Raw genomic sequence first — 7,977 nt, 5'->3', positions numbered from 1 at the left:
TAGATCTTTTTAACGATTTCCTCAGTAACCACGTCTGCCGGGTGGCCTGGGCGCTCCTTATCAAAAACAGATGATCGACCACGTTTGAATTCGTTGAACCAATATCTCACGGTTGTCATAGACTGTGAAGAGTTCCCATAAAAGCATCAAAATTTGTTTTTATTTCTTCGCATGTTTTTTCATCAAAAAATAAGAAGCGAGTCATAGAACGATATTGCTCTTTTTCCATTACATCAAAAAATATCAAACGTAATCATTACGAATTGTTGTCGAATCAAAACTATCGCATGGAACCCTCTGAAATTTTGTATGACGTTGTTTGAAAAATCGTATTACACGATGGTACTGTCAGCATCACGCAACGCCGTCTGTCTTCAAACACGGATACTTATTGATTTGCCCTCATATTAAAACTTATTTTTTGATATTGCTAAAATCTTCATTTGCTTATTTTATTGTATGAAAGCTTCCAATTGTTTCATACAATATCCATGAAGCAAACAGTAACAAACTATTGAACCCAGTACCTCGTAAGTAAACTTCTTTGAGCCAATTTTTGAAATATTAACATGTAAGTTTCTTTGATTTTGAAGTCGAAATATATATATTAACCGGTCTGAAAAAGGTTTGTTCTATTTATGACACACATATTTTTGTAGATTCTTCTAATACTATATACGGAAAAGAAATTAGATATCCCTCTGCAGATATAATTGGCATAATAATATGCCAGTATTGCTGTCATAGAAAATAAGATATCAGTCATAAAAGATAAAGGTTGGGTAATGGTTTTTACTCCTGTATTAGTTAAGATTCTTCCAGAATAAAATTTCTAATATAAATCTATTCTCACTCACATTATAAGTTGACCCCTCGCCAATTACATTGAAATGTGGTTATCTCGTATCAACACAAATTTCTCTGCAGTTTGATGTACGATCAGATCAGATCCGTAAGAAAATCGTATTTTAAACGCTGTTATTTTACGTGATGTAATATGGTGTGCCTTCTTAAAATTCCAAAGCCACCAATTCCCTGTTATAAATGAAGCAAAACCCACTTACATCTTTGCTTCTACTGTCCACTTTCGCAAATGTATATTGTAAATGATAGATCCTCTATCAGTTGTTTCTTGAAATTTTAGAACATATTCGACAACAAACACAAACTTGTCATTGTTTGATCTTTCTCGTATAACATTTTGTTCTAGTCTACTATGCCAGCGGTCCCGGGCTCAATCCCGGCAAAATCAAAATATTTACGCTGGCATCTCTTCTCGCAAGGCGAAGGCAAATCACCGAGTGTATCCTTGCCTAATGTAACTTCTCTAAAAACGCTGCCGTTCGGAACCGGCGTTAAACTGTAAGTTCCATATGCTTGTGTATAATCAACGTGCGCACCACAGGCATATGAGAGAGGTTGCCTATGCCTGGACACGGATATGGCACTAAAAAAAAGGAGATGCAATTGCTGAACAGATTTTACTTAAAAAAAAAACAGGTCTTAATATTTAAAAATTATATCCAGAAATAATGAAAACGGATTGAGTGCAAATGAACGCGCGACGTGAATCAATGTTCTTCTTGTTTATTGATGTTTACTTCTAACTATTGGTGTTCACGTCGCATGTGCATTTGATATTATTCTATTCATTTTTGCATTATATTTGAAGTGCGAAGCAAATAAAGGAGTCCCTGGTTGTAATACCGCTGTTGGAGATATTACAAACCTTCTCAGTATTCTCTTCGGTATAACTCCCAAATTCTTTACTATACCGCTGTATTCTTTAGTGATCTGTACGAAGGGACAATATGTAACAAACCTGTTAGTAAGTCAGTGAAGGAACACATGCCAAATGTAATCTCTTAATTACCAATTGTGGATCTATATTTTCGGCGCCTACAATAAGACCCAGAGTCGGTTTTTTTACCTATCACGGAGTAGAATTCTCCTGGTGGCATATATTTTACCACTTCATTATCGACTACCTGTATAAAAGTGTGGAATATGGAAAGATAAGTTTAATATGAAGATGATGCTTTCATATACTAAGAGTCAAATTTACTCTAATTACCTGAAGTAATGTTGATGGAACCCTCGTACTATTCTTCATTCATAATGGATAAACTTCAATTTTCTTAGCTATCAAACCAGTCCGTCTGCCGTGCCAGGCCTCCACTTTGTGACTGGCTCAATCGGATCTAATTTCAAAGGAGAAGGATTAATTCCGAGTTTGACATGAAGTAAACTATATTTGTATTGAGCTACTTCTTGAAGAAATTCCTTGCTGTCTCCCGTTAATTCTTCCTCATACAACTACACAGAAAAAAAATTTGTTGCTTGTACTTAGCAGATATCTATCATTTACCCAGGCAGACATATCTTGGTATATTGTTTGCATCCTAATTAGTATAACGTTAAGATGCATCTTTATAGAACAAAAATTTTATTAATATATAAAAGAAGTCATATGATGCCAAGGAAATTGTGGTAATATTACAGCAATATTCAAATGAATATTGCTAATTGATATTGGAATTATAATGTACTTATATATGAGGGCGGTTCAATAAGTACCCGTGTTAGAAATGAAGACAGCATTTTTTCAAAAAATTTTTTTTTATTTTTCAACATAGTCCCCTTTTAGAAAGATATACTTCTCCCAACGTTCCTGCCATTTTTTTAACCCCTCCAAAAAATAGGATTTGTCAAACTCTCCAAAATACGCCTCTGTCTCGGCGATGACTTCCTCGTTTGAGCTAAATTTTTTTCCCGCGAGCCATTTCTTCATGTTAGAGAACAAGAAAAGTCGCAGGGAGCCAGATCGGGTGAATACGGGGGGTGCGGCAGCAATTCATAACGCAATTCATGCAGTTTGGCGGCGACAACTCCGGATGAATGTGCTTTCCACCGTGAGCAATCGCGGCACCCATCGGGCCGACAATTTTTTCATCGCCAATTTATCATGTAAAATATTAATTGCCGTTCCTGTCGACACACCTACGGCCTTTGCTGCTTCGCGCACTTTTGTTCGTCGATCAGCGAGAATCATGTCGTGGACTTTTTGAATGATTTTCTCGGTAATCACGTCTGCCGGGCGTCCTGGTCGCTCCTCATCAAAAACGGATGTTCGCCCATCGTCATAGATGGCGAAGTGTCCCCATAAACAGCATCCAACTTTGCTTTTATCTCCTCGCATTTTTTCCCATCCAAAATCAAAAAGCGAATTACCGAACGATACTGCTTTTTTTCCATCTTAGCGAAAATCACGAAACACGTTTTACTCGAATGGCTGACAAATCCAAACTAACCTATCAATCAGTCTGCAATTTGTTTTGCAGTCGTTTGATAGATGACAGCACACGATGATAACACCAACTTCCCTCAGGAACGCCCTGTGTCGTCTAACACGGGTACTTATTGAACCGCCCTCGTATATGTACTAAGAAGTCAATACTTTGATTAAAATTGTGTTATAAGTATTTCTTAAAACAAGCATATTTTAAACATGTTTTGCAATAGCATCACAAAGTATACATTAAATGTTTGCATATTATATTCAATACTTCTGTATATCTGGGTTAATTTTAATAGATATTTATAAAAAAACACAATATATGTATTACTTGATATTTTGTACTATTGTATTTTGAAAAAAAATGTTATATATATACTGGTTATGCACGACACGCTGTGATTTTGGTAGCTGCTGTGGATGACGGTATTTGGGGATTCCGATTCGTTTACTCGGTAGAGATGTTATATCGATATTAAAAAGAGAAACAAAATTCTACTAACATTTCTGTAGGATTTCTCATTTAAATGTTACTTCATATATCTCGTTTTATTTAAATGTCACTTCTTATATTTTGCGACCGAAATTTGCGACTCGGCTTCTCCGAGTCGCCGGTGCAACACCGACGGGCGAACTTCGAGGCGCGAACGATACCCGGACCTCCTTCGATCTGTATGGGCACCAGGTACGCGTAATTCGCACCCACTAACCGATAGCCTCCGCGGTCGGCGACGCCTTCCGCGCGTCGGTCTCGCGATCCGAGTTCGTCCCCGTGACCGGCAGCTCCGGGGTGAGTTAAGTCGGAAGCCGAGGTGGTTCGAAGGGTCACGCTGGGAATTGCCAACAACCGAGAAAGGAACGAAATTACATAAAAGAAAAGAAAAACAGCGGCTCGGTTAACTCGCACGCCTTTATTTGGCCTTTGCGGCAGACGGTACAAAGCGCTCTGACGGAGCGCCTCACGATATATAATTTAATTATCTTCTTACTCGCGGTATTGTTCCCTTTATTCGCACGTTACCGCGCCGCAGCGGATCCGCGACGCCTGATAGCAATGGCCGGTCTCCTGAACAGCCGTAGAGCCAAGGGGGACGGGACTTCGCACGCCACTGACAACAACAAAAAACAAAAAGAATGCGGTGAGGCGGCCTTACAAATGCGGGCTCCTGGGCTGACCCTCGACGATCCTCGTCCCTTCGCTCTCTCTCTCGCTTTCCCTCTCCCACTCTCTCCCTCGCTCCAATAGCTCTCGCCTCCCCTCTCTCTCTCTCTCTCTCTCTCTCGTTGCTCCTCTCTCTCCAATGTCTCTCTCTCGCTCCGTTCGCTATCTCGCTCGCACTGGCTCCCTTGTCACCAACGTGCACGACACCGAAATCGGTAGCTTTTTGATCGCAAGAACTAAATTGCCGGAAGCCAAGGACGAATGCAATAAGAATTTGATTGGAGTCGCGACACTAAATCTCCACCGGAAAGACAGCTCGTTTTAAATGATATTCCCCTTCCTTTGTGGTTCCGAAATCCCCTCCTCGACAGCCAGATTCTTGCCGGCGGTTACTGAGTCGCTTCGAATCTGTCCTTGTGCGCGACCTCGGCCCGCCGGCCTTACCGCCGCCGAGGGGTCGGAACGATAGCCACGGCTGTGCCGATAGCGACTCCTCGATATTCGGCGAAAGAGTAGAGGAAGGCGAGTCCACAGGGTCCAGCGGGAGCTTTAGGTGGCCTAGGTTCCTCCACCCGGCGATTGTCGCTTTGACCTCTTCTTGCCGCCACCCGGAGCGGTGCTATACATCCTTCAAGGATGCGGGGCTCGCCTCCACCGCTCCTGCGCGCCTGCGGCGCCCAGTCGCCACTGTTTTGAAAGTACTAAAAGAAAACAAAAAACAAACCGGGGGCCTAGATTCGGCGCTCTCGAGAGCGCGTCGTCCGCTCCGCAATAGGACCCGCAAGCGTGCATTATTTTTTTGTTTTTTATTATTACAACAGCAGGAATTGACATTCCAGTAAAATGTGTAAAATATTATCATCAGATGCAACCGCAACATATCCTGAGGATGATGATAACAATGATATACGAGGGCAAGGTGAAAAGTTCTCGGCCTGACCCAGAAATGGCATTCCAATAGGCGAAAGTTTACGTTTCCTGCCTGCGCGCACATATCATTAGTCCGTATGACAAGCTTCAACTTGTTCGCTCAAGTAGTTTGTAAACGAGTCTTTGCAGTACACGTCTTGCGCGTGTTTCGTTAAAATGGATAAATTTGAATATCGTGCGGTCATAAAATTCTTCGTTTTGGATGGGTTAACCCCTAAGGAAATTCATCCAAAGTTGACAAAAGTTTATGGGAACTCTGCTCCTTCAATCTCAACCGTTAAAAAGTGGGCAGCTGAATTTAAACGTAGTCGCACGTCGCTCGAAGATGACCCACGTCAAGGACGGCCAAAAACTGTAACCACACCGGAAACTATCGAAAAGGTGCACAATATCGTGTTAGACGATAGGCGAGTAAAAGTGTGTGAGATAGCTGAGGCATATCGGAAGAAAGGGTGCGAAACATCTTGCACGAAGAATTAGGTATGCGAAAGCTCTGCGCAACATGGGTGCCGCATTTGCTGAATGCGGATCAAAAGCAAATGCGCAAACGACATTCGCAGGAATGTTTGGATCGATACAAGAGGGATCCGACCGATTTTGTGCGGCGATTTGTTACTATGGATGAGACATGGGTCTACCACTACACGCCAGAAAACAAACAGCAGTCAAAGCAGTGGGTGGAAGCCGGTGGTTCAGCGCCAAAGAAAGCGAAGTCGATCGCATCTGCCGGAAAGGTCATGGCCAGTGTATTTTGGGATGTCAAAGGGATCCTGTTAATTGATTACCTTGAAAAAGGCAGAACAATTACAGGCGAATATTACTCTAACCTTCTTGACAAGTCAATACTTTGGGATATCAAAATTCGCGAGAAGAGGCCTGGCTTGAAGAAGAAAAACATCATCTTTCACTACGACAACGCACACAAAAGTGTGTTGGCAATGGGAAAACTGCGGGATCTGAGGTACGATTTGCTCTGCCATCTCCCCTATTCTCCTGATTTGGCACCCTCGGACTTCCATCTCTTCCCAAACCTGAAGAAATTTGTTTCTGGAAAGCGCTTCGCGTCCAATGAAGAAATTGAGAAGGCCGTAGATGAATATTTTAACAGTCTTCCAGAATCTCACTTCCGGTAAGGAATACTGATGTTGGAGAAACGCTGGACCAAGTGTGTTGAAGTCAAGGGAGATTATGTAGAAAAATAAAATCGCTTTTTAACTGAAAATCACAGTCTCATTGTCAGGATGAGAACTTTTCACCTTGCCCTCGTACATAGAGTGTAGATGCTCCTAGATGAAGAACAAGTTATGTGAGGTTGAACATGTGGAAGGGTCCCGTCAATATACGGGGCGATAGCACACATCCATTAACATCGGCCGGTGCCTAGAGTATTTTCGCGGGATCACCAATTAGGAAATATTATGTAAGATTAGCATATCATCTATATGATCATCAACCAATGTATGTGGTCACCAATGTGACCAATCAAATACGGATTATCGGAGCTCGCCCGATTATATGGAAGCTGAAATAGGGAAGGGTCGCACATGAGTACAGAGAGTCAGTGAAATAACTTGAAAATAACCATCATTCAGTGAATATTTATAAGGCACAGGTACTCGTTCGTTTGCAGCGTATTGCGCAGATCTGGTGCGTGTTTAATGTGATGGTTGAGCATCGTTCCCTCCAAATATGAGATCTGTTATGAGCAAGATGAGAACAAATACTGACTTCAAAAAGACAGACACTGTTCCTAAAGTTAGTATATTTATTTTACCATATATGAGAAACGTACGTCTCACGGTGTTGTAGCATCTTTCTTGTGATAAATTTTAATTTTCTGGCAAAATATACAGTAGAGATAAACACTAACTATTAATATGACGAATAAAATTAAGGAGTGTTAATAATACCAATCTTGTAATATAAGTTGTTTAAGCATTTAAATTTTTAAGCATTTTCTCTTTTATCAAAATAGGTTAAGGTCAGAGAATCTTTGCATTTGTTGCAGCCATCAGCCACGGACAAAGGAAACCTAGTTGCTGCGGGAAGAATGCTTAGATAAACGAACAAACAAATTAAGAAAGTAAAGACTGAAAAGTAAGTTACTTTAAAGACTACTATGCGTAAATATTACAATAAGTTTACTAAACATCAATATGATATTTTCGTGTTACATCAGACAAAACAAAATGAAATCTTTCTGATAAATCCAAAAGGAAGACGTGTAAAGACAAGGTAATACAAACTGCTCTGTAGGAATATAATATAACAGCAGAAGATTTAACATCTGAAGGTATAATCAATACGTCTTTTTCCTTTACATTTTTTATATTTCTTATATATACTATGTACACACAATAAGATACGAAAAAAAATTTTTAATTATTAATGAAATATTTATTTTGTCATATTTTTCTTTCAGCTTCTAATAAATATTACTGGAAAGTCTTAACTGAGAAACGACAGAAATTGATTGACGATATTTTAATTAAAATTAATTTACTCAAGGAAGACAATAATATACCCAAGGAATGACAGAAAATGATTGACGAAGTTTTGGTTAAAAATATTATACTCAAGGAACAGTTAG

The 7,977-nt window shown here is 40.2% G+C and overlaps 1 pseudogene; it reads right to left on the bottom strand.

Annotated features, from left to right (window-relative positions):
* Positions 1–332: 332 nt before the first annotated feature.
* On the bottom strand, positions 333–3,818 carry LOC106744153 (annotated as a pseudogene).
* Between the last annotated feature and the right edge of the window lie 4,159 nt (positions 3,819–7,977).

The sequence above is a fragment of the Dinoponera quadriceps genome, unplaced genomic scaffold (genome assembly GCF_001313825.1).
Source record: "Dinoponera quadriceps isolate SergipeBrazil2010 unplaced genomic scaffold, ASM131382v1 scaffold1378, whole genome shotgun sequence".
Taxonomy (NCBI): Eukaryota; Metazoa; Arthropoda; class Insecta; order Hymenoptera; family Formicidae; genus Dinoponera; species Dinoponera quadriceps.
Note: the sequence above shows the minus strand (reverse complement) of the source record. Positions and strands in the feature narration are given on the sequence as shown.